The 27,581-nt window shown below is 42.5% G+C and overlaps 1 long non-coding RNA gene across 1 annotated transcript in view; it reads right to left on the bottom strand.

The window, feature by feature from the left end:
* Nucleotides 1-11,068: 11,068 nt before the first annotated feature.
* The window catches only part of LOC309615193, a 54,106-nt gene continuing 37,593 nt past the window's right edge, over nt 11,069-27,581 (bottom strand). The window contains exon 2 of the long non-coding RNA XR_014236615.1: nt 11,069-20,618. This is a non-coding gene — a long non-coding RNA (uncharacterized lncRNA). The remainder of the gene's footprint in view (nt 20,619-27,581) is intronic.

The raw sequence follows: 27,581 nt of genomic DNA, 5'->3' as shown, positions 1-27,581 counted from the left end.
GTAGATATGTCTTAATACTGGTTATCTCAGCCTCAATTGCTTGGTTAGGGTGGTGTCTGCTGCTGCATTTCTCCACTGTAAGGTTACTATTTCTCTCTCTCTCTTTTTTTTTTTTTTTTGGCCACACCACGTGGAATGCAGGATCTTAGTTCCGCGACCAGGGATCAAACCTGCGCCCCCTGCATTGGAAAAGCAGAGCCTTAACCACTGGACCACCAGGGCCCACTATTTTCTCTTTGTAAATAATAGGTACGATGGGAGACACACTTTGAGACTATGCAAATATCCTGTTTCTCCTCAAACTTTTGCCTGCTAATTCTAGCATCCATCAGTGGACCTTGCACGTAGCAGTTATTACTGTGGTGTTCTAACTGTGATTTTCTATTTTCTTCATTCTTTCTACATTTATTAAGTGGAATTCTTTTGTAAGGAAGAGCTGCTCTTTCTCCTACATTTATTTATTTGTTCAGTTATTTATTTATACCAGGATGGATTCATGGATATTTATTTTATACTTTGACGCTTTAAGAAATTAATCAAACGTCAAATTATTTGTAAAAATTCCCTCTTCTCCCTCCCATGTTCACTTTCCATCCCTTCCTCTTGTGCCCCAGACTTGTTGGTACCCTAACTCCTGGCTGTCGAGTTGTTGCTCTGAAGAGATGGGAGTGAGTTCGTGGACAGCGGCCATTCAGAGGATGGTCCGGGAGGCCTCTTCATTCTGGGCTTGGGGGCAGGTACTGCGAAGGCGTGTTCTCAATGCTGCTGTGACTCACTGGAATGAGGGGCTGAACCCCTGAGGTCCAGGGTGGGGAAGGGGGGGATCCTCACCTCCAGCCATGATGGGCAGGAAAGAGGAAAGGAGTGCTTAGGAAAGCCAGGATGTCGATAATGTCTTACACCTGGTATTTCTCAAGTCCTATGGCTCTGGTCTGAAGAAAATATGATTACGTAGGTCAAAGTCTCTAACCGTAGAAAACCAGGCATTGGCTGGGGATAATCTCAAGGCCACCTCCGTAATGAATATCTGTTTACTCTTTGTGTTAGTCCTGATTTGGGCATGCGAGGACCAGGTGATTATTTGGGTTAAAGGTCTCCTTCATGAAAGGATTCACTTTGAATGCAGAAAACACCCCCCTCTTCTTCCAAGTACACTTGATAATTATTCCTTTTTTTAAGGGGTCAAACTGGGACTTGGTAATCCAGCCAAAATTGGATTCAGGGGGTGAATGAGCCTTATTGACCATCCATGTGTTCACAGATCACCTTGCAGTTTCCAACCTGACCTTGTGTATGGCTGTCCTACCGAGTCAGAGGTCCCCAAAGGAGCAGGGGAGATTGTCTTGTTAGGAAGAAGAACCCAGGCTCACCTCCCACCACTGCAGGATTAGAACTCTTCATAGACAGACTGCCCCTCTGCGTGGTCTCTTAGCCTCACTTCTGCAGGAAATATAAGGCTTTTCCCCCAGGCGAGTAATTTAGGGCAAGGCAGACCTGTACTCTGCAGTAACCTTGGTTTTCCTGTCACCCAGTGTAATGGTTTGTGCGTATGTCTGTCTGCCTGTCCCTTGCTGAGCCTCTTCTATGTACCAGGCCCCAGGCAGAATGCTCTTCTGTCATAACGAAACTTTCAGAAGTACTGTTAGGCCACTTTACAGGTGAAGAAACTGAGACCCAGCGGTTCCCATCACTAGGGAGGGTGGGGCTAGGACTGAGGTCTCTCTAGCTCCAAGGTCGAGCCTCCTTCCATCAGGCCACACCACCTTTAGGAGGGAGTACGTCCAGTTTCAGCCCTTATTTCATTCCCTGTCCTCGTGATCGTCAAATGTTGTGTGTTCGGAACCTCTTTCTTGGCTTTAGGCTTTAAAACTGAGGTTTAGATCTATGAAGAGCCTATCCAAGGTCATACCATAAGTGACAGGGCCAGCATTTAAATTGTCTGTGCTCAGCCCATTGCACATTTTAACCTCTGCTTGACTCCAAACGTGGCAGGAAATAAAAGTACTCAGAGCTGCTCTGCTTGGTTTCCACTTGAGAAACTAGTTATGGCTGACATTCAAATTCATTTTCACTGGGAATGATGAGTAGATTTTCTTATAAATTGATAGGCTAGAGAGCATCTGGGAACACCTTCTCAAAGAGATTAGTGAAACAAAACTCCAGGCATGTCTGGGGAGGGGAGGAGAAGGGTGTGGGACTTTCCCATTCTCGCTAAGGAAATACCTTGTCCTTTCTGTTTTTTCCAACTTCGTGTGCTTTCTTCTTTGGTTCCCTTTCTGCTCTGATTAATGGACTACCAACCTCGGCTCTCCGTTCACGTGGGCTCCAGGAGTTGTTGGCATTTCCCACTGCTGCCTCCCCACGGCTGCTGGGAAGCCTCTTCCTCTTTTCTTAAGTCAGGTCTCTCTTTACCACGTCATTGGCCCCATCGGTCAAGGTTCTCGCAAATCCTCTCGTCTGCTGACGCGAACCCGGTCGCATAACCACCCGTTAACTGAATAGCAGAGAAATAGGATGATTTCACATAAACATCCTCCGAGTCATTCTAGAACTTAAGGGTTTGACATTCTTACTGTTTCAGGGGATTGGAGAGGACAGAAGTGAGATGTATGTGTGTGTCTAGGTGCCTGTGTACATGTGTGTGCGTGTGTGTGTTATTGCCGCTCTGCCAAGGCTCCTGCCTCCTCCAAGTCACCAAGAATGTGAGTACCCAGCCAGCTACTTAGCAAGACACCAGCTTCCAGGGAGCAGAGGAGAAAAGCAAGAGAGACACTGACTTTTTGGCCCTTGAATCTCTGCATTTCAGCTGGACTTGACCTCACTAAGTTATCGTTACAGGCCATTCCCTCTGGATAATGAGGAGAGATTGTGGTGAATTTACACACAGTTGGTTAACTTCACCTTTATATTTTTTCGAGTAAGTATATTGTCCATTGGAGATGTTTGAAGCATGTCCAAACTTTGGTGGGGCACAGCAATTGCTAGTATTTATTCAGGTTATTTGGTGGAGTCTGACATGGGCAAAGGAAAACTAAAAAAAAAATGGATCTGCCCCTTTTAAAATTTTATTTTTCCACACTGATCCCTCTTCTTGTGAAATCCTGTTTACCCCTGATGATCCTATGAAAGATACTCTTTTGTTCTTCAACTTAGAAAACAAGCCACGGAAAGTAACGGGAACGTTACTGATTTTTATTAAGGGCTGATGAATACTTGGGTCAAATCTCTTAATTACAGAGATCAAAGGAGAATTATACATTTTCACTCAAGTTCTTTTTTTCTTCGAAAGAATAGACCTCAGTGAAAACAAGTATTTCCTAACCCAATAAAGAACTCTTTGACAATCTATTTTACGAGCTAATTTACTTCTGTGTTGAAATTATGCATGGTGTGGTGAGTCTTGCCCTCTCTGTGTTTTTTACAACTCAAGCCAGTGAACTAAATACCAGCAAAGATTTTCACGGGCACAGTTTCTTCTGACAATGAAGCAGTCCCTCATTGCTTTGTTTACATATTCCCAGACTCACAGTTCCCATCAAAGCCTCTCTTCTCTCACCTTTGATTCCAGCTCATGTTCTCTGCCCTCGACATTGCAGACTTCTGGTGACACATGGTTTTATATTCAGCTTCTTTATCTTCTTATTCTATACACTGTCCCTCTGTGACTATCCAATGCTATGACTTGCTTGCTCACCTAGAAGCTGGAGACTCTGATGTGTATTCATCCCTGTTAAGCTCTAGAGCTCAGAACTCAATGTCATCCTCTTGGATTCTCTGTTGGGATATTCCACAAGCACCTCAAACTCAACATGCCCCAAAGTGTACTTGTCATTCACAGCTGCCCTTCTTCCCTCCATCACTACCAACTCCCTCCTCCTCCTCCTCAAACCTGTTCTCTCTCTTAGTCTTCAAGCTCAATGGATGGTGTCATCATTTATCCATCTCCTAAGCTGGAGTCATTCTCAGGTCACCCTCCATGACTCTGTCATCCTTCAAATCTGATTAACTCTTCTTCCCAACCACGTTCTTCAGTCACTCTACTTTCCAACCAGCGTTGGGGGCCGTTCCCCTTCTCCATCTCACTGCCATTGTCTTGGTGTAGACGCTCCTTTTTCCTAACCTGCACTCCAAGACCACTAGACACTAATTCCTACAGCCCTGGGTTAGCTTCACTCCCATCCATCCTAACCCTCACCTCAAACCAGCCTTCACACTGTGCTCTCCACTGGAGCTAACTTTCTCAAACACAAATCTGATTTTGTTTTCACCTCCTTAAAGCTCTTCAAGTGTTCCTCTTCATTTTCAAAATAAAGTCCTACCTCCTTAGCACCATATTCCAGGCCTTCCATGTTCTGGCCTCATTGTCTGCCTCTTCTCTTGCCGTATCTTGCCTTGCATGTTTAGATAATTGGCTACTTTTCACGGATCCTTGAACATAGCAAGTGGCTTTAAAACTTTGGGTCTCTATACGTGAAATTCCCTCTACCTAGAATTCTCTTTCCCCTCCTCCACCTAGAAGACACCTACAAGTTCATTCGACAAACATCAATGGGGGTCTACTATGTACCTGAAGACTGTGCCAGGCACTGAAGACAAAAAGAAGGCATGGCTCTTTTTCTAACCATCCAGTTGAAATATCACTCCTTGAAACTTCCTTTAAATATCCCCTCAGCAGCCACACCACCCCTGCATAGTAGACCAATTCTTCCTTTTGCTTTGTGTATCATTTTTCATTGCATGTACATGATATCATTTTTGTTTGTCTGCCTGGGCTCAGAACCAATGCCCATAACCTCGGGGAGAGGAAGTGAGTAGTTTAAAGAATATGTGGGCACTGACATCTGTGTGGTAGGCAGAATTCTAAAATGGTCTCCCAAGATTCCTGACCCTTGGCAAATTCTATGATGCTGATGAATCTTAGATAAGGTCCTGGAAACAAAATCTTAAAGTTGCAAAAATATTAGTATTCTTAGAGAGTACTCCAAAGGAGGTGTCTGTTAATAAGATATTCTCCTCTCCTGACCACTCTCCTGAGCCAGTAACTATCTCTTACCACAATCAAGTATTAATATCCAGATGTTTGTGTTGAGGGTTGATGGTATTAGTGTAGTGTTTTGCCAGCTGTTAATGCAAAAAATTTTTTGATCGAATGATAAAGACAAATTTGAAATTCTTACTTTAGTTATTCAATCAAACATCTTCAAATTCCTAGTAATAGGAGGGATATTATGACCTAAGAGTAAAAATAAAGGGAGTACTTATATATAACAGGTGATGAGATTTTGTTTTATTTATTTATTGCTCTGAAATGATATGGAAGACTCAGTCACTGATAGAGGGAGGTAAAAGAAAATCCTGCTGTAACTGTTGCTGCTATAGTTTGTACTCACACAACATATTTAATTATAAGTATGATCATAACTATTGACTTGTCATTGGTACATTTGGCAACTGTCTTTAGACTAAGATCCCAGAGGTATCCTTGCTTATTATCCAGGGATCTAATAGAATGTTAATTCTCTGAGCTATGTTTCAACATCAAGAGATGTCTCTGGCTAATCTTGCCTCTTAACAAGAGGAAATAGGAGAGGGACTTCCCTGGTAGCGCAGAGGTTAAGAATCCGAACACCAATGCAGGTGACATGGGTTCGATCCCTGGTTCGGGAAGATCCCACATGCCTCAGAGCAACTAAGCCTGTGCGCCACAACTACTGAAGCCCGGGCACTCTAGGGGCCGTGCTCTGCAACAAGAGGAGCCACTGCAATGAGAAGCCCGCACACCACAACGAAAAGTAGCCCCAACTCGCTGCAACTAGAGAAAGCCCGCACTCAGCAATGAAGACCCAATGCAGCCAATAAATAAATAAATAAATAAATAAATAAAAATAAAATGGCAACAGATACATTTTAAAAAAAAGGAAACTGAAGAAAAGTTTCTAGCAGGAGCAAGCCTTGGGTGGAGGGAGATGAGGAATCCCATATGATACGCAGCGCTAGCTCTATCCTGAGCCATAAGTCTTATGTTAAACTTTTTCCTTCCAGTTTTATTGAGATATAATTGACAAACAGCACTGTATAACTTTAAGGTGTATAGCATAATGATTTGACTTCCATACATCATGAAATGATGACCACAATAAGTTTAGTGAACATTCATCATCTCATATAGATACAAAATTAAGGAAATAAAAAAGTATAGTTTTGGGACTTCCCTGGTGGCACAGTGGTTAAGAATCCGCCTGCCAATGCAGGGGACACGGGTTCAAGCCCTGGTCTGGGAAGATCCCACATGCCGTGGAGCAACTAAGCCCATGCGCCACAACTACTGAGCCTGCGCTCTAGAGCCCGCGAGCCACAACTACTGAGCCCACGTACCACAACTACTGAAGCCTGTGCGCCTAGAGCCCGTGCTCCGCAACAAGAGAAGTCACAGCAATGAGAAGCCTCTGCACCGCAATGAAGAGTAGCTCCCACTCGCCACAACTAGAGAAAGCCCACGTGCAGCAGCTAAGACCCAACGCAGCCAAAAAATAAAGAAATTTATTTAAAAAAAAAGTTTTCCTTGTGATGAGGACTCAGGATTTACTCTTAACGATTTTTATATAAAATGTACAGTAGTGTTAATTATATTTATCATGTTATACAATATATCATTGGTATTTATTTATCTTATAATGGGAAGTTTGTACCTTTGGACTGCCTTCATCCAGTTCCCCCTATCCAAACCTCCTGCCTCTGATAACCACAAATATGATCTCTTTTTCTATGAGTTTGTTTGTTTCTTTTTGAAGTATAATTGACCTACAACACTATGTTACTTCCTGGTACACAACATAGTGATTTGATATTTCTATGCATTTCAAAATTATCACCATGATAAATCTAGTTACGATATGTCACCAAAAAAAGATATTACATAATTATTGACTATATTCCCCACACTGTACATTTCATACCTGTGACTCATTTATTTTGCAACTGGAAGTTTGTAGCTCTTAATTCCCCTCACCTATTTCTTCCCTCCCCCTTCTCCCCTCCCCTCTGGCAACCACCTGTTTGTTATCTGTATCTATAACTCTGTTTATGTTTTGTTTTGTTTGTTCATTTGTTTTGTTTTCTAGTTCCACATATAAGTGAAATCATATAGGACTTCTCTGTCTGATTTACTTTACTTAGAATAATTCCGTCTAGGTCTATCCATGTTGTTGCAAGTAACAGATTTAATTCTCTTTTATGGCTGAGTAGTATTCAATTTTATGTATATATCATATCTTCTTTATCCATTCATCTCTGGATGGACACTTAGATTGCTTCTACATCTTGGTCATCATAAATAATGCTGCTATGAACCTAAGGGTGTATGTATCTTTTCTAAATAGAGATTTAATTTTCTTCAGATAAATACCCAGGAGTGGAACTGCTGGATTATACGGTACTTCTATTTTCAATTTTTTGAGGAATCGCCATACTCTTTTCCATAATGGCTGCACCAATTTATATCCCCACCTATAGCGTACAAGGGTTCCGTTTTCTCCACATCCTCGCCAACACATGTTATTTTTTGTCTTTTTTGATAATATCCATTTTGACATATTTGAAGTGATATCTCATTGTGGTTATTTATTTATTTGGTTGTGCTGGGTCTTAGTTGTGGCAGGTGGACTCCTTAGCTGCGGCTTGTGGGCTCCTTAGTTGTGGTTCACCTGTTCCTTAGTTGTGGCACATGGGCTCCTTAGTTGTGGTATGCAAACTCTTAGTTGTGGCACGCATGTGGATCTAATTCCCTGACCAGGGATCGAACTCGGGCCCCCTGCATTGGGAGTGTGGAGTCTTAACCACTGCACCACCAGGGAAGTTCCTCATTGTGGTTTTGATTTGCATTTCCCTGATGATTAGTAATGAGTAATGTTGAGCATCTTTTAATGTGCCTGTTGGCCATCCATATGTCTTCCTTGGAAAAATGTCTATCCAGATCTTCTGCTCATTTTTAATCAGGTTTTTTTTTTTTTGATGTTGAGTTGTATAAGTTATTTGTATATTTTGAACATTAACCCCTTGTCAGATATATAATTTGCAAATATCTTACCCCATTTGGTAGGTGATGTTTTTGTTTTGTTGAGAGTTTCCTCCACCATGTGAAAGTTTTTAGTTTGTTGTAGTCCTATTTGTTGATTTTTGCTTTTATTTCTCTTGCCTGAGGAGAAATATCCAAAAAATATTACTACGATTGATGTCATTTAGCCATCAAATGATACCTACATTTTCTTCTAGAAGTTTTACGGTTTCAAATCTTACATTTAAGTCTTTAATTCATTTTGAATTTATTTTTGTACAAGAGAATAGTCTAGCTTGATTCTTTTGCATGTAGCTGTCCAGTTTTCCCAATACCATTTATTGAAGAGGCTGTCTTTTTCCCATTGTATATTCTTGCCTCCTTTGTGGTATATTAATTGCCCATATAAATGTGGGTTTATTTCTGGTCTTTCTATTCCATTCCATTGATCTATGTGTCTGCTTTTGTGCCAGTACCATACTGTTTTTATTACTGTAGTTTTTAGTATAGTTTGAAATCAGGGCATGTGTTACCACCAGTTTAGTTCTTTCTCAAGGTTGTTTTGGCTATTTGGAGTCTTTTGTGTTTCCATACAGTTATTAGAATTTTTTGTTCTAGTTCTGTGAAAAATGTCATTGGTATTTTGATGGAATTGCATTGAATCTTTAGATTACTTTGGGTAGCATGGTTATTTTAATAATATTAATTCTTCCAGTCCATGAACATGATATATCTTTTCATCTGTTTGTTTCATCTTCAATTTCTTTTAACAGTGTCTTACAGTTTTTCGAAAACAGGTCTTTTACCTTCTTCATTAGATTTACTCCTAGATAGTTTATTCTTTTTGGTGCAATTGTAAACGGGATTGTTTTCTTAATTTCTTCTTCTGGTAGCTTGTTGTTAGTGTATAGAAATGCAACAGATTTCTGTATATTAATTTTGTATCCTACAACTCTCAAATTCATTGATGAGTTTTAGTAGTTTGTTGGTGACATCTTTAGGATTTTCTATGAATAGCATCATGTCATCTGCAAACAGTGACGGTTTTACTTCTTCCTTTCCAATTTGGATTCCTTTTTTTCATTTTCTTCTCTGATTACTGTGCTAGGACTTCCAAATTTATGTTGAATAAAAGTGGCAACATCCTTGTCTTGTTCCTGATCTTAGAGGAAATGCTTTCAGATTGTCACCATTGAGTATGATGTTAGCTTTGGCTTGTCATACATGGCCTTTATAATGTGGAGAGTTTTCATCATAAATGGATGTTGAATTTTGTCAAAAGTTTTTTCTGCATCTATTGAGAGGATCATATGATTTTTATTTTCCAGTTTGTTAATGTAGTGCATCACATTGATTGATTTGTGGGTATTGAAACATCCTTGTATCCCTGGGATAAATCCCACTTTATCATGGTGTATGATCCTTTATGTATTGTTAAATTCTCTTTGTAATATTTTGTTGAGGATTTTTGCATCTACGTTCATCAGTGATATTGGCCTGTAATTTTCTTTTTTTGTGTTATATTTGTCTGGTTTTGGTGTCAGGGTGATGCTGGCCTTGTAGAATGAGTTCGGAAGCATCCCTTCCTCTGCAATTTTTTGGAATAATTTGAGAAGGATAAGTGTCAATTCTTCTCTAAATGTTTGGTGGAATTTACCTGTGAAGCCATCTGATGATCCTGGACTTTTGTTTGTTGGGAGTTGTCCTTTTTTATAACTGATTCAATTTCATTACTAGTAATTGCTCTGTTCATATTTGCTATTTCTTCCTGGTTCAGTCTTGGGAGGTTGTACATTTCTAGGAATTTGTCCATTTCTTCTAGGTTGTCCATTTTATTGGCATACAATTGTTCACAGGGATCTCATAACATCCTTTGAATTTCTGTGGTGTTGGTTGTGACTTTTTCTTTTACATTTCTGATTTTATTTTATTAGGTCCTCTCTCTTTTTTTCTTGATGAGTCTGGTAAAGGCTTGTCCATTTTGTTTATCTATTCAAAGAACCAGCTCTTAGTTTCAATGGTCTTTTCTATTTTTTTTTTCTATCGCATTTATTTATGCTCTGATCATTACAATTTCTTTCCTTCTACTAATTTTGGATTTTGTTTGTTTTTCTTTTTCTGTTTCCTTTAGGTGTAAGGTTAGGTTTTTCATTTGAGATTTTTCTTGTTTCCTGAGGTAGGCTTGTATCACTATAAACTGCATTCTTAGAACTGCTTTTGCTGTGTCCCCTAGATTTTGGATCATTGTGTTTTCATTTTCATTTGTCTCCAGGTATTTTTTGTTTCCTCTTTGATTTCTTCAGTGACCCATTGGTTATTTAGTAGCATATTGTTTAGCCTCCACGTGTTTGTGTTTTCTGCAGTTTTTTCCCCCTGTGGTTGAATCCTAGTCTCAAAGTGTTGTGGTCAGAAAAGTTGCTTGATATGATTTCAGTTTCTTAAATTTACTGAGAATTGTTCTGTGGCCTAGCATGTGATCTATCCTAAAGAATGTTCCATGTGCACTTGAGAACAGTGTGTACTCTGCTGCTTTTGGTTAGAATGTTTTATATTTATAAAGCTATTCTGGCTTTCATTTCCATTTGCATGGAATACCTTTGTCCATCCCCTCACTTTCAGTCCGTGTGTCTTTAGATCTAAAGTGGGTCTCTTTTAGGTAGCTTATATATGGGTCTTGTTTTTGTATCTATTCAGCCATTCTAGATCTTTTGATTGGAGTATTTAGGCCACTTAATTTTAAAGTAACTATTGATGGGAATGTACTTATTACCATTTTGTTAATTGTTTTGGGGTTGTTTTTGTAGTTCTTCCTTGTTCCTTTCTTTTTTTGCTCTCTTCCTTTGTGATTTGATGACAATCTTAACTGTTATGTTGGATTCTTCACACTTTTTTCTGTGTGTATCTATTACAGATTTTTGGTTTGTGGTTAGCATGAGGTTTATATATAGCAATTTATATGTGTGTGTGTATGTAATATATATATATATATATATAATTGTAAATTGCTGATCTCAATTTTGAATGCATTTTAACAATCTTGAATTTTTACTCTTCCCCTCCTCTTTTACTGTTTTTAACATCACATTTTACATCTTTTTGTTTTGTTCCTCTCTTAACTACTTATTGTGGAGATAGATGATTTTACTACTTTAGTCTTTTAACCTCCCTACTAGCTTTATATGTGGTTGATTTACTTCCTTTACTGTATATTTGCCTTTACCAATGAGATTTTTCCTTTCATAATTTTTATATTTCTAATTTCTTTTCTGCTTGGAGAAGTCCCTTTAACATTTCTTGTAAAGCTGGTTTGGTGGTGCTGAACTCTTTTAGCTTTTGCTTGTCTGTAAAACTCTCTCTCTCCGTCAAATCTGAATGAAAACCTTGCTGGGTAGAGTATTCTTTGTTGTAGGTTTTTCCCTTTTATCACTTTAAACATATTGTGCCACTCCCTTGTGGCCTGCAGAGTTTCTGCTGAAAAACAGCTGATAGCCTTATGGGCATTCCCTTGTACATAACTTGTTGCTTTTTCTCTTGCTGCTTTTAAGATTCTCTCTTTATCTTTAATTTTTGTCATTTTAATTACAATGTGTCTTGGTGTGGCCCTCTTTGGGTTGATTCTCTTTGGGACTCTCTATGTTTCCTGGCCCCCAGTCTGGTTGGTTGCCAGACCCTGCTGTGTGTGGAGGCTGCCAGCCACAGGTGGGTGGGGCTGGGTCATGAGGTGGCTGGATGCAGAGTTCTGGGGGGTCCCAGGGCTAGTGTTGGCATATTGGTGGGTGGAGCTATGTTCTGGGGTGGATGGTTGCGGGGCCAGGAGTCCCAGATCTAGTGTTGGCCTGCTGGTAGGTGGGGCCAGTTCCTGACATGGCTGGCAGAAGTGTCCAGTGTGTCCCAAAGCTACTGTCAACCCACTGGTGGGTGGGCTGGATCATGCAGCAGCTGGTTGAGGGGTCCAAAGTGTCTTGGAGCTGGTGTTGGCCTGCTGGTGGGTGGGATCAGGGCCCAGGGTATCCCAGAGCTGGTTCCCACCCACTGATAGATGAGGCTGAGTCCTGGGATCTCTGGGGCCAGGGCCTGGGGTTTGGGAGCAGGTGTTGGTCTGCTGGTGGGTGAAGCCAGGTCCTGGGCCTTCTGGTGGATGGCACTGTATCCCAGAGCAGCTGGGGACTCAGCAGGTCTTAAGGCAGCTGGCCTGCTGGTGAGTGGGGCTCTGTCCCCACCTGGCTAGCTGCTTGGCCTGAAATGTTCCAGTACTGTGCTGACAAGCTGGTGGGTGGGGCCATGTCCTAGTGTTAATAAGCTAGAGGGAGGATTCCAAAATGCTGCTTGCTAGTACCAGAGTCCTCTTGGTAGAATAAGTTCCCCAAATGGCTGCTGCCAGTCTCTATGTCCCTAGGGTAAGCTCCAATTGCCTCCTGTTTCTCTGGAAGGCTCTCCAAGATCAGAAGGTGAGTCTGATCCAGGCTCCTTTCAACTTACGGCTTTTTCTCTGGGTCTCAGAGTGTGTGAGATTTTGCGTGCACCCTTTAAGAGTGGAGTTTCTATTGTCCATAGTCCTCTGGCTCTCCTGAAAGTAAGCCGCACTGGTGTTCAAGGCCAAACATTCTGGGTGTTTGTCTTCCTGGTATAGGACCACCAGGCTGGGGAGCCTGCTGTAGGGCTTGGACCATTTAATCCTTAGGAAAACCTGTGCAATTGTAATTATCCTCCCAGTTGTGGGTTACCTACCTGTCTCCACCCCTACTACTCATCTTGTTGTGGTTCCTTCTTTATATCTTTAGTTGTAGGAAATCTATTCTGCTAGTTTTCAGGTCTTTGTTGTCAATCATTTTTCTGTAAATAGTTGTAATGTTGGTGTGTCTGTGGGAGGAGGTGAGCTGAGGGTCTTCCTACTCCACCATCTTGGCCACTCCCTCTATGTTAAACTTTTCAGTTCAGAGCAGAAGACTGTGTTCCCCACGAAGCCTCAGATAACCATACTATTTGAGCAACAGTTTGTGAAGAACGAGGTCCAGGAAGAGTGACTAGTTAACTTGTGTGTGTATGTGTTTTGTTTCTGTGATTCTGGGTGGGTAGGAATGTAGGTTAAGGGGTTAAACAACTCCTACTCACCCACACCTGCTCCCAGCAGACTGTTGGCTGTCCTAGGGTGGAGCAGGGGCAACAGAGGGTTTTGGGATGATTATTAGTGTCCCGAGGGAGGAAAAAGCCCCATGTCACTTAAAATGGCTTAACCTTACCTTCCAAGAGAGGAGAGGAACTGGTGGGCCTAGGCAGGGAATAGAGAGAGAGGTGTCAGTGATCATCAAGGGAGGGAAGGGAGGGGATAAATGTTCCAGGTTCCTAAAGATGTATGGACCTCAGATAGGCTGTGAACCCCACTCCTTCAGGGGGGTGACCACAGCCAGTACAGCCCAGGAAGCTGTAGCTCCTTCATTGCCTCCTGTTCCAAACACTGGGGTCAGAAACCAGACTCAGGCAAAACACCAGGTCCTCGGATATCCTTGCTTCATGAAAAGTGCTCCTTTCCCCCTCATGAAGAGGTGCAGGGTAGGGTAGAAAAGCCCCTGTCCTGGGCTCTGGGAACTGAGTCACTTGTAGAGTGCTTTGAGGTTACAAAGAACCTTCCTCTGCCCGGTCTCACTGAGTTAGCACCACAGCCCCTGAGACAGAATTGTTATTCTTACCGTGATTATTGTGCAGTAGAGGAGGAAACGGAGTCTTCATGAAGTTAAGGGGCTTTCCCAGGATGACATAGCCAGCAACTGGTAAAGACGACTCCTAGCTCAGGTCTCTGTAGCTTGACCTTCTTTTAATCCTGTGCTCCATCCATCTGATGCTCTAGGGTAAGAGAAGCCAGAGTAGGGATCATGTCCATTCCCAGGCAGGGACCGCAAGACCCTCCTCGACACCACGCTTTCCTGGGCCACACTACAAGTCCGTTCAGGCAGCGGCACTTGGGCTTGTCCTCTGCCTGATTCTCTAATTTAGAGGGTTCTGTGGGATCATAGACTGGAGTCTAGGGGAAGCTTTAAACACCCTCAGCTGTGCACGGTGAGAGACGGCACCAGGCGGAGGTGGATGTAGGAGTACGCGTAGTGGATGTGAGGCACTTAGTGGGAGCATCAGCGGGGGTGCCTTCCTGCCCAGGTGGGTGTGTGGAGGAAGCCCCTCCCCCGCTCCTCTCAGGAGGCAGGAAAGCCCAGGTCAAGAGCCTGAACTGTACAGCCTGACAGGCCTGGGCCAAGCCCCACCTCTACAATTATTAGTTATATGACCTTGAGCAAGTTATTTATTTTTTCTAAGTCTCTGGTTCCTCAACAGTAAAAATGGGGAAAATAATTGCACCTCCCTTGTGTTGTTAAGAGGATTACATGAGATAAAGAATGCAAAGCACTTAGCACAGTGCCAGACCCACTGAAAGAATGCTTTAATGACATAACAACACACACAATGGAATGCTCACTCATTCATTCATTCGGCAAGAATTTATTAAATGTCCATTCTATGTATAGCAAGCAGTATGCCAAAAACTCAGTCCCTGGGGCTTTACCAACACTGGTCTCTTTAGGATCTAATCACACAAAAGATCCTTTATTCATAAGTATTACAGTATGAGCTGGTTTTATAAACATGGAAAATGGTTTTGATGCTTAAGTTATTTCTGCCCTTTATTCCTCCTTTATTTCCAACACGAGAACATAGCTGGAAGCAGATGGGATTTGGAGGGAGACCATGTTTGAGTCACGAATACCTGAGCAATCGCCTCCCTCCTCTAACTCTCACCTTCTCATCTGCAAAATGGAGAGAATCATACCTTCCCCATAGGATTGTTGAAAGGAGAAAATGAAACAATGGATCAGGTAAAGCACCTGATTTAGGGCAGGTGCTCAATACGTATTAGTTGTCTTTCTACTTTTCAAAACATACAGATGGAACTTCTGGTTTCTGGTCTGGTACGTAAGGAGCTTGAAAGTCACCACTCCATCCTAGCAACAAGTAAAAAGCTGAACACACTGAAAAATTAGCAACTTTTCTTAGATCCATAATAGAAGTGAGGTCACAGGGCAAATCACTGGCCCCCAAACTGGAGAGCATGACAGGCAAATACAGAGAATCACAACTTACCAAGGCAAAAGCCTCCATGGGAACCAGTGCCATGTTAGGGAAACCTGAACTGTAATTGATGAATTGCTGGAGGCTCAGTGTGGACAAATTAAAAACTCCAGGGGGATCCAGTCATCAGGGCACCCCGACACTTTTGTGAGTTTTGCTTCCTGGAGCTCCACCAGATTCTCACAGTGAACACTGGAGAAAAATTCTCTCATGCTTCTGGCAGGGGAAGTGGAAACGAAGCCATTTTGAAATATTTAATAGCATTCTGTTCTTAACAAGGTCTACTCTCAAGAGAAACTATTTAGCCAGATCCTCACCTGCTGGGGTTTTATCAGACCCTAACTGATTCCAGCTGTCGGTAGCCTTCCACATAGGTGAAGGGAAATACCAAACTCCAACCCCCTCCAGACACCCTGTCTCACCTAAAGTGAGGGGACTGCTGAGAAGCACTTGTGAAGTTCGCAATTCAGAGGCACAGGCTCACTAAAAGATCCAGCCCTAATCCTAGGACTATAGAATGCTTCCCCTAACCCCGCAACTCACCACTTCACCAAAGGCCTATTTACAGTAGTTCCTTTTAGCCAGTACATCATGTCTGGCTATCAAGGAAAAAATTAAAAGGCATAGTAAAAGACAAAAACACAGTTTGAAGAATCAGAGCAAGCATCAGAACCAGACTCAGTTATGGCAGAGATGTTGGAATTATCAGACTGGGAATTTAAAACAACTGTGATTAATTTGTTCTGGGCTCTAATGGACAAAGTGGTCAGCGTTCAAGAATAGATGGGCAATGTAAGCAGAGAGATGGAATTCTAAAAAAGAATAAGAAAGGAATGCTAGAAATCTAAAACACTGTAACAGGAAACAGAACAAAACAAAAGCACAAGAGAAATGAAGAATGCCTTTGATGGGCTTATTAATAGACATGGCTGAGGAAAGAATATTTCAGCTTGAGGATACCGCAATAGAAATCTGCAAAATTGAAAAGCAAACAGAAAAAAAGACACACACACACACACACACACACACACACAAACAGAACAGAATATCTGAGAACTATGAAACAACTACAAAAGTATAACATGTGTAATGGGAATACCAGAAGGGGAAGAAAGAGAGGAAGGGACAGAAGAAATATTTGAAACAATAATGACTGAGAATTTCTCCCAAATTAATGTTAGACACCAACCACAGATCCAAGAAGCTCAGAGAATACCAAGCAGAATAAATAGCAAAAAAAAAAGCTACACCCAAGCATATAATTTTCTAACTAGAGAAAATCAAAGATAAAAAAAGTCCTGAAAAAGGTGGGAGGGAAAAATTCTTAACCTATAGTGGAGCAAATATAAGAATTATATCTGACTTCTCCTCAGAGACCATGCAAACAAGAAGAGAATGGAGTGAAATATTTAAAGTGTTGAGAGAAAAAAAAAACAACTCCACCAACCTACAATTCTGTACCCTGTGAAATTAACCCTCAATAATGAAGGAGAAATACTTTCTCATATAAACAAAAATTGATTGAGGGAATTGTTGCCAGTGGATCTGCCTTGCAAGAAATGTTAAGTTCTTTAGAGAGAAGGAAAATGATGTAGGTTAGAAACTTGGATCTACATAAAGGAAGAGCATAGGAGAAGGAATAAGTGAAGGTCAAACAAAAACTTTTTTTTATTCTTAATTGATATAATAGTTTGTTCATAATCATATTAGTCACAATGTATTTGAGCGTGGGTGAATGGATGAATAAACTGTGGTACATTCAGACAGGGGAATATTATCCAATGCTAAAAAGAAATGAGCTATCAAGACAAGAAAAGACATGGAGGAATCATAGATGTGTATTACTAAGTGAAAGAAACCAATGTGAAAGGTTACATACTGTATGATTCTAACTATATGACATTCTGGAGAAAGCAAAATTATGGGGACAGTGAAAGGTCAGTGGTTGCCAAGAGCTTGGGGTAGAGGGATGGATGAATGGAAAAAGCACATAGGACTTTTAGGGCAGTGAAACTACTCTGTATGATATTATAATGGTGGATACATGTCATTATATATTTGTCCAAAGCATAGATTGTACAACACCAAGAATGAACCCCAATGTAAGCTATGGACTTTGGGTGATTATGATGTGTCAATGTAGGTTCACCAATTGTAACAAGCGTACTGTTACCCAAAAAACTGGGTTTGCCTCTTGGTGGGTGTTGATCCAAAAGATGCAACCAAGCCAAAGATTGGGAGAAGGAAGGATTTATTACTTGCAGCAAGTAGGGAGAACGCCGGGGATCTTTCCCAAAGCAGAGTCTCCATGAACAGCAAAATTGGGGAAGTTTTAAGCTGAGGGTACATGTATATTCATGAAAGGGCTTGAGCAAATGAGAATTCAGCATAGAATTGGGGCAAAGGTCCACAGAGTCCAAGCTTTAGTTGAAGTCACAAAGGCCAGAAAAAATCAACATCATCAGGCCTTAGGTTCCAGTCTATCTGGAGGTTGAGGCTTCAGGCTAATCTTTACTATTGAAAGAGAACTGGGAATCCTTACAACTGATGTATTACCTTTACTATTGTTACTTCTCTTGCCGATAATGGTCATTTGTTCCTGCATTCTTTTGTTCCCTTAAGACCACTAATTACTGAGACCTGTTCAAGGACATGCACTGAGACCGGGCTTAGATCACAAAATGGCTTAGGCCAAAATGGCTTCTCTTAAGTCAAGAAAGCCATGCCTGCTTCTCTTTCTCTGGGATCCCCCTACCCTATCTGCTCACAGTACCACTCTGGTGGAGGATGTTGGTAAAGGGGGAGGTTATGTGTCTATGGGACCAGGATGCGTGGTGGGAAATTTCTACACCTTCTGCTCCGTTTTGCTGTACCCTAAAACTGCTGTAAAAAATAAAGTATATTAAAAAAAATAATGGGAAAAGAATAAAAAATAAAACATTTTGATGAGATTGAGATGTGTTAGCCCATGGCTGTTCTTCAGTCCACTAAAGAGGACTCCGGCCAGGCCTGCCCAGTTCCCCATCTTCCCTGAGGCCTTGCCAAAGGCAGTGGGGCTTTTATGAAGGAGATTTCAGAGAGGAAGCGGAAAGAAAGGTGATAAGAGGTTGAGGGCCCAGAAGGCTGTTAGAGCTGCTGGAGTGTTTTGGGAGGAGAGCTACGGGCCACTCAGGAGCAGCGGTGCTGGTGGGGACAGCGGCCGCCTGTCCCCTTTCACGGCATTTGAGAAATCTGGGTACAAATGAACTTATTTATAAAACAGAAACAGACTCACAGACATAGAAAACAAACTTATTGTTACCAAATGGGAAAGGGGGTGGGGGAGGGATAAATTAGGAGTGTGAGGTTAGCAGATATACACCACTATCTACAAAATAGATAAACAAGGACCTACTGTATAGCACAGGGAACTATATTCAACATCTTGTAATACCCTATAATGGAAAAGAATCTGAAAAAGAATATATATAACTGAATCACTGCGCTGTACACCTGAAACTAACACAACATTGTAAATCTACTACACTTCAACTAAAAAAGAAAGAAAGGAAAGGATCTGAGGAATTTTGAAATTACCTTCTTTTGCATGGTCTATTTTTTCACTTTTGTTTCTGGCTATTATCTGATCCCAGAATCAGTTCAGAGCAGAGCGTCCTGGGTCATGGCTGCATATGCACTTATATCTACCTTCCCCTGGGTCTGGTGGGAAATACTAAGACAGGTTTCTACCTTTCCTTGGTACCATCCCTGTTGCTAGATATGAGTAAAGAACATATTGAACAACCATTTGGAAATGCAGGCTTCAAGTTCTCTGGGTTCTCCTTACACAAGTAGCTTCCAGACCTGTTGATTAACCTTTTGACACATCCTTTACTTTTTTCTCTCCCTCTTCATCTCCTACTACCAAATCCCGACAGCGGCCCCCCAATGCATCTTCTAGCCTCCACTCTCTTTGTTGCCAGCCCATCCTACACACAGCTCCTGGACTAGTCTTCCTAGAGCACGGTTGGTAAACTTTCTCTAACAAGCCCGACGATAATAAATATTTTAGGCTTTGAGGGTCACTGGGCCTCTGTTACGACGGCTCAGTTCTGCCATGGCAGAGCAAAAGCAGCCATATTTTGGGATAACTTGTGACGCAGCAATAGTGACCAGAACAATTTTTATTCAGGTTCTCGAGAAAGAAGACTTAGCCTGGTTGATTTTGTTCTTCAGGTTACCAGCCAGTCTGTCGCCTGCATTTGGGTTAGGTGCCCATCCCAATGCCCTCACCTGTGGCTGGGGACCCTGATCACGAGAAACAGACATGGGGGCTTAAAAGAGGCTCTGGATAGGAAGCTGAGTAAACACGTGTGGCCCGTGCCCCTTAACTGGCTCCAACCCACCTTCCAAACTTTTTCCATTGATGCCCTTAGCCAAGCACAGCTTCTCCTGCTTTCCTCACTCTGTGGATTCTCCTCCTTTGCCTTCTGCCCTCAATGTTCTTGCTCCAACCCCTACCTCCACCCACTTCCAGAAGCTGCCCAGCCATCAAGGCCCAGCTGAAATGACCCTTTTCCCCAGCTGGAAGCCATTGTGTTCTCTCTTCTGAGTATCCATATCACACTTTATTTCTATCTCTTTTAAGACACTTTCTGTTTCTATCTTACACTTTTGTCACTCCTGGTATAAGTTGTCTGAAAGCAGGACACAGGTCTGATTCATATGTGTATCCTACAGTTTGTGCTGAAAATCTGACTTAAAAAATCACAGATCCTCAGGAACGGTTGCTCAGAGAATGAGTGGATGAACCAATGTAACTGTGATGGAGGCCCATTTTGTCTCCTGAGAAGCATGAGTAGGAGACCATTTAGCAGGAATCATGGAATATAATAATACAACAGTTGTTGAATACTTACTGTGTTCCAGGCATTGCACTAAGAGGGTTTACATGGATTTTTCTCCTTTAGTTCTCACAACAACTTGGTAAGGTCTGGTTGGGCTGCACCCCACAGACCTGCAAGCCCTGTACGTGCCCAGCCTCAAGACCCAAGAAAGAGCCCGGAGTCAGCGACAGAGACATCAGTGGTTTAATGGATAGGGGATCTTACACGTCTGAAGCAAGGTCCTGGAGCGACACCCCACCGCCTGCAGCAGAAGGCAGGCAGACCATGGAAGTAGTCTTTGCTCCCCGGGGAGAGGCTGCGGTTACCAGTTATAGGGGGAATTGACGTAAGTTGGCTCCTCGGTTATCAGGGAAACCAGCAGAGAAGCACGCCCCTCACAGCCCGTTTGAGAAGCTACCATAGTGGAGAAGTTCTGGTGGTCCAGTGGTTAAGAATCGCCTTCCAATGCAGGGGACGCGGGTTCGATCCTCGGTTGGGGAACAAAGATCCCACATGTCGCGGGGCAACTAAGCCCACATGCTCTGGAGCCCACGCGCCGCAGTGAAGATCCCGCCGTGCCGCAACTAACACCCGACGCAGCCAAATAAATAAATAAATATTTAAAAATAAATAAATAAAGATTAGAACAATCACTAGCTGGGGCTGGGGGCTCTATGATTAAGAAGGCAGGTCAGTCCAGTCAGTTATGTGAGTAGGTGTAGGTGAAGCAGGCACTGGTCGAGCAGGGGATGTACAGAGAGCAAGAGAACAGCCATCTTGGGTGGCCTGATGAGACAGGTCAAGACAATGATTAAACTCACTTACAGATGGGTTTAAGAAGGCCCTGAATGGTTAAGACCTTGCTCAAGGACATCCAGCCAGTGGCAGAGATGGGATTCAAACCCAGGCAGCCTGACTCTAAGACCCAAGCTCCAAACCACCTCACTCTGCTGTCTGGGAAGTTCACTTGGGATTTACCAGGGATGTGGGGATATACATCATCATGCTGTCATTCCTACATGACGTTGACTCTTCCGTGCAGGGTCCCCTGTTATTCCGGGCAGGCATGGAATGACTTGGGAAATCTAGCTTTGGGCCTTTCAGAGTCCAGGATAATTCCCGGTCACGTAGCACCAACATTCATTTCCCAAGGCGTTAGAGGCTCTTGGCAGGCAAGGTAGGTGCAGTGAGGCCCAAATGAAAGAAGAGAGGCAGAAGGCCAGGCAGGAAATGAATCTCTGCTCTGCGGAATCTCTCCCTATAGCCTTCCTTTTGCTGATTGGTCATGGACTTAACATCCTTTACCAGGCTGCTTCACAGTATGTTTCTGAAAAGTTTAAATGCTTTTTTTCATTCCATCATTGCATACCAGTTGAACCACTACTGTGTACCAGGCAGTTAAAACAATAAATTTAATCACCTAGGTCAACAAAAATAATGAGGAAATAAGAGGTTGAGGGAGTAAGAGGGAGAAAGCGAGTTCTGATACGTTTCTTATACTCATGCCAATAATTAAATCTTTTCTTAAGAAGTGCCTTCCTTAGTTCTGCATTCCAGGTGAAAGTAGAATAGAAACCTCACCATTTTACTTGGCTAAAGCTGAACATTTGGCTACCCCATACACCAGTGTGTCCCATATATGTCTACCAAAGTGTCCTGTGATAACTGACAAAGGCCACACACCCCATTTCAGTGTTTATTCCTGAACCTGCCCCTCTGCCACGCCCCAGCCATCTCTTATTTGTTAGTAAGATATTCACATTACTGAAAGCCTGGCCCTGCCAACACTTTTGCCCCTGCCCCTTCCCAAATTAGTGTGATTCCCTGACCCATCCTTTCAGAAGATGCCACAGTCCCCATGCCCAATGCCTCCCATCTTAGTCTAGTAGAGCTAAAGGCTCAGGAACCCCCTTGTTTGCCCTTCTGCTGGCCACCACTATGTTTATAACAGACACACGTCATCCTAGAACTGACTTAGTGGGGGTCACCTAGGCTAAATGTTTACACTTATTTATGTATTTTTAAAGCTATATTCCGATTTGGCAAAAACATGCCTGCACGTGCACACACACACATGCACACACGCCTGCACACCACTTCAGTATAAATTAGATTTTGGACAAGTCTCCTAGAGCAGCCAGAAACGCCCTAACCTACAACTGGGCAGTCACGTTGAGAAGCAGGGCTCCAGGATGAAAAACAACCTTTGCTGAAAGCCCATGAACAGCGGCTATTTGGTCCTCGGGAGGACCGAGTCTCAGCTTTCCTAAATGCATGTCCTACCAAGGAATTCTGCCAAGCTTTCCCTGGATCATTATATGGCCCATTTATTGTTGTAAACAGGTATGTGACATTGTGATCTTATTCCAGACCCTATTTATAGCAACCTCATACTGAATAGCTAAGGGATAATTATACTATCTTGCCCTTTGGAAGAACCTTTCAGCAAAAGATTTCAGAGAATTTTATCAAACAATCCCACTTCCTCTTCCTCCCATTTGACAGGTAGAGAAGCTGAGGCATGGTGAAGCCAGAAGCACATAGTCAAAAGGTGAGTCAGAGATGGAACAGGCTGCGCCTGGTTACACCTTCTTGCTCACATATGCTTACCCCCCACCGTCACAGACTTCCTGGAAAGGGGTAGATTCTTTTTGACTTATCTGGTGAGTAAGCATCGCTATGAGCTTTCAAAAGTTCCCCCAGGTCGGAGAAGGTTGTGTCTCTGAGAAGGAAGTAAGAAGAAAAGGGCCCCCTTGGTCAACACTGGTTTCCCTGTGCAGGTTTATTTGCAGCCCTCAGAATCCAGCCTCCTCCTATTGTGATCTGCTGCAATACCTTTCAGCAGTTTCTTGGCAAATTACTGCTTAGAAGTCCTGCAGTGTCACATCGCTTTCCCCACCCAAATCCTACCCCAGTTTGTAACAGCAAAACTATTTGGGATGGCGGGGTCATCTGTTTCACCCCCTGTTATATTATCCCGTGTCCATGAAGATAAGCTTTGCTAAACTTTTTGCCCCTCCACTTTACACACTGCCACCAGCTCCTTGTCTGGTCTCTTTCCCAGGGACGCTGTTCACTCTGTCCTAGTCTGAAGGGAGAATTTGGAGCAATGACATTTCTCCCTCTGTCACGAATGAGACTTACACTTGTCAAGATCTCACAGAACTTAGGATTTATAGAGTTAGGGGGAAAGAAGAAATGCTCCCGAGGATAAGAAAATAGAGGGATCTCTGATTCCATAGAAACAACCATTACACTAAATTCCAAAACAACTTCATCTGTTGCCAACTGGCGATCATTCCTTTCCATTTTCATAGTAAGAAACTGTATGAATATATTTTTAAAAGGTAGGTGTGAGTGAAAGCAGGTTTGGTTTCCATTTTTTCCTTTGGTCGGTAATAAGCTATGAATGCTTTCTTTAAGAATATTTGTAAATGTGCCCGGAGGTTAGTGAAAAATAAGAACATTTGATACAGCAAATAATACCAGCTTTGTGTTCTCCTGGAAGTTCCCCAAGTTTGGATCCAAGCTAGAATCATTTTCTCCAATATCTTAAAAGACTACATAAAATAAAAGGTAGAGAAACTTGGTATAACCTGGGAAAGTAATGTTTACAAACAAATCAAAGAACTTCTCAATGTTCTGTAGATAAGCGGAACTTTAGGGAAAAAAAAATCACATTCAGAAAAAAATCTCTGAGCAGCTAAAATAGTTGTGACAAACCCCAAGCACTTAAGCATCCCTGACTAAGAGGGAGACCCCCTCCATCATTCTTCAGGGCTTATTGGCTCTTAGTTTGCACACATTCCTACAAGACATGGTGTCTGATGTTCACGGACAATTTGAAAAAGGGTGATTGATGCAAGCAGGGCTCACATAACAGAAGTGACAGCTAGGAGTGACAGCTAGAGAAGAGAAAAAAAAACTATTATGTGAAAGCATAATTTAAGAATTACTAGCCATATTACTCGTCCATAAAAAGAAACGAAATTGAGTTATTTGTAGTGAGATGGATGGACCTAGAGTCTGCCATACAGAGTGAAGTAAGTCAGAAAGAGAAAAACAAATACCGTATGCTAACACATATATATGGAATCTTTAAAAAAAAAATGGTTCTGAAGAACCTAGGGGCAGGACAGGAATAGAGATGCAGACATAGAGAATGGACTTGAGGACATGGGGAGGGGGAAGGGTAAGCTGAGACGAAGGGAGAGAGTGGCATGGACATATATACACGACCAAATGTAAAATAGATAGCTAGTGGGAAGCAGCCGCATAGCACAGGGAGACCAGCTTGGTGCTTTGTGACCACCTAGAGGGGTGGGATAGGGAGGGTGGGAGGGAGACGCAAGAGGGAGGAGATACGGGGATATATGTATATATATAGCTGATTCACTGTGTTATACAGCAGCAACTAACATAACAATGTAAAGCAATTATACTCCAATAAAGATGTTAAAAAAAAAAAAAAGAATTACTAGCCATAACCATCAGCATGATTCATTAAGAAAAAGTTAGATCATGTTCATCACCCTCTGTATGTAATCCCTTTTGGGTTTTCTGTCAAAAAGTGGTTACAAGGGTGAGCTGCAAGTATGTGAAACATTCCCTTAGGTGGACCGTGACCTCATTCAACAAGGAAGGCTTCCCCGGGCTTATTTAACATCCTTCCGGACTCCTGCTGATGAAGGGCGAGACGATGGCTTCCTGCCTGACTCACTGGCTCTTTACAGGCAGCCGCTGGCTTCTCAGGCCGCTTCCCCTCCAGTAAAAAGGGGGAAGAAGCTCACCAGTACTTGGTAGGGAGCCCGGGAGACCTTTGATGGCAGGCTCTAAAGCAAGGCCCGCTTCACAATAGGGCAATTACGCTTTAGGCTAATTGGTGCAGAGACGCTGTAAAAGCATCTTTTTGGAACACAAACAAAATAGCACGAGGGTGTTGGTGTTTGGCAGCAACGCTACAACACTTAGAGACACAGGGGAAGCCCACGTGAAGTCTGGAGATGGGCCAGCCCTCGCACCAGTCCCGGGCCAGGTAGGACCACGGAGGGGGCGGCCTCCGGTTGACCCCTTGCTAGCTTCTTGGTCCGTCGACAACCTCCCCACCTCCCGCCAGCCCCGCAGCACAGCCCAAGCAGCCTGCCAGACACCCTGAGGGGCAAGTGTCTTAGAGGCACTCAAGCGATCGGAGAAAGAGCCGGGTGACGGCCAATTTCCTCTGCGCCGCGTCCCTGCCGCCCATCCCCCGCCCACCCTTCCTTCTCCTTCGGAGGCCAAGGCATCTTCTGGGGCCTCATGTGCGATACTGGAGATGCCCGCGTGAGGGTGGGAGGGGCCGTTTTAAAATACGAGGGAGGTTTTTCTCCCCAGTTTCCTGACTCCAGTCTGTGAAGCCACCTGCCACATGTGGCCACTGAGCACCTGAAATGTGGCTAGTGCAAACGGGTGTGCCCTGAGTGTAAAATATACACGGAAATTGAAAGACAGTGCAAAAAAAGGGAAATTATCTCATTAATAACTCTTTTTAATGCTGATGGCATATTGACATGATAATGATTTGGATATATTGGGTTAAGTAAAATATGATAGTAAAATTAATTTCACCTGTTCTTTTTATATTTTTTAATGAGGCTACTAGAAGATTGAAAATTATCCATGTTTGTGGCTTGCCTCTGTGGCTCAGATGAACTTTTTACTGGCTGGGGCTGCTCAGCCTGGCCATCCTTGGGAAGGCAGGGGTTCGAAGGGAAAGGGGTCTTTTATAGCCTTTCAGCTTCAATAATTTGGGCCGATTGGGGACAGATCCTGGAGAATCTTTGGCAATGACATAGGGCAAGGGTCCCCAAGCCCCCTCCCAGCCTTCTCAGATCTGGTGAGGACTCCTCAGCTTGGAGGGAAGGAGGTGAGAAGGTTGGCGGGGAAGTGAGGAGAGCTTAGGTTCTGGTGTGTCCCAGAGAAAGGGGAAAGAGTCCACTGCAAATATATGTTAAGCATCTGGCCTGTGTGCCTAAGATACTGTTCTAAGGTGCTGGGTTCCTACAGTGAAAAGCAGCCGGAGTCCCTTTCTCCACAGTGTGTGAGACAGAGACTAAATGGGAACAAATAAATACGAAAACTACAGGTATTGCTAAGTGCTACAAAGACTCTCTGATGGGTTTGTGGGCCTGGTGAGCACGGTACTAATTGGGTCCCAGACTCCTGTCCTTTCTGCTAAATGAACTTTCTAAGAATGTCTGGTCCTAGTCATTTTAGCTCTTTACAATCCTTTTTAAAAATAGTTTTTTTGGTTTTTTTTAAAGCAGTTTTAGGTTCACAGCAAAAATGAAAGGAAGGTACAGACATTTCCCATATACTCCCTCCCCTGCCCCCATGCGTAGCCTCCCCCGTTACCGACATCCCCCACTAGAGTGGCACATTTGTTACAACTGATGAACCTACAGTGACACATCATAATCACTCAAAGTCTGTAGTTTACCTTAGGGTTCATTCTTTCTATTTATTTATTTTTTAAATTTTTATTGGAGTATATTTGATTTGCAATGCTGTGTTAGTTTCAGGTGTACAGCAAAGTGAATCAGTTATACATACACATATATCCACTCTTTTTTAGATTGCTTTCCCATATAGGCCATTACAGAGTACTGAGTAGAGTTCCCTGTGCTATACAGTAGGTCCTTATTACTTATCTATTTATATATATAGTAGTGTATATATGTCAATCCCAGCCTCTCAATTTATCCCTCCTCGCCTTACCCTCTGGTAACCATAAGTTTGTTTTCTACATCTGTGACTCTACTTCTGTTTTGCAAATAAGTTCATTTGTACCCTTTTTTTTAGATTCCACATGTAAGTGATATCATATATTTGTCTTTCTCTGTCTGATTTACTTCACTCAGTATGACAATCTCTAGGTCCATCCATGTTGCTGCAAATGGAGGGTTCATTCTTGGTGTTGAGCATTCTGTGAGCTTGGACAAATGTATCAAGACACGTATCCACCACTACATAGAATAATCTTACTGTCTGAGAAAATCCTCTGCTTTTAATTTTAATGAAATCCAGCTTATCAATTATTTATTTCATGAATTGTGCCTTTGGTGCTGTGTCTGAAAAAGACAGCACCATACCCCAAATCATCTAGGTTTTCTCTTATGTTACCTTCTAGGAGTTTTACAGTTTTGCCTTTTACAATGAGGTGTATGATCCAATTTTTGTGAAGGGTGTAAGGTCTGTGTCTAGATTCACTTTTTTGCATGTGGATGTCCAATTGTTCAGCACCATTTGTTGAAAAAACCATTTATTTTTTTAAAGTTCATTTGTTTCATTGATTTGTAAATGTATTCCATTTATTTATATTTTTCAGCTTGTGCCTCTAAATGTAATTTCTCCTTGGAGGTTTTTGCCACTGTGCCCAACCCAGGGAGTCTACTCTCTGAGCTTTAACCAACATTTAGGTTTTCTCGCTATAATTAAAGTGAAAAATGTGTTGTTTAATCTGCCTTGCAGAGAAGCAGGAGCCCTGCTGGAATTCTTAAAATGTTTTGTAA

The sequence above is a fragment of the Balaenoptera borealis genome (assembly GCF_965194805.1).
Source record: "Balaenoptera borealis genome assembly, chromosome: 17".
Lineage (NCBI taxonomy): Eukaryota > Metazoa > Chordata > Mammalia > Artiodactyla > Balaenopteridae > Balaenoptera > Balaenoptera borealis.
The sequence above is the reverse complement of the archived record's forward strand: the minus strand, read 5'-3'. Positions and strand labels throughout refer to the sequence as shown.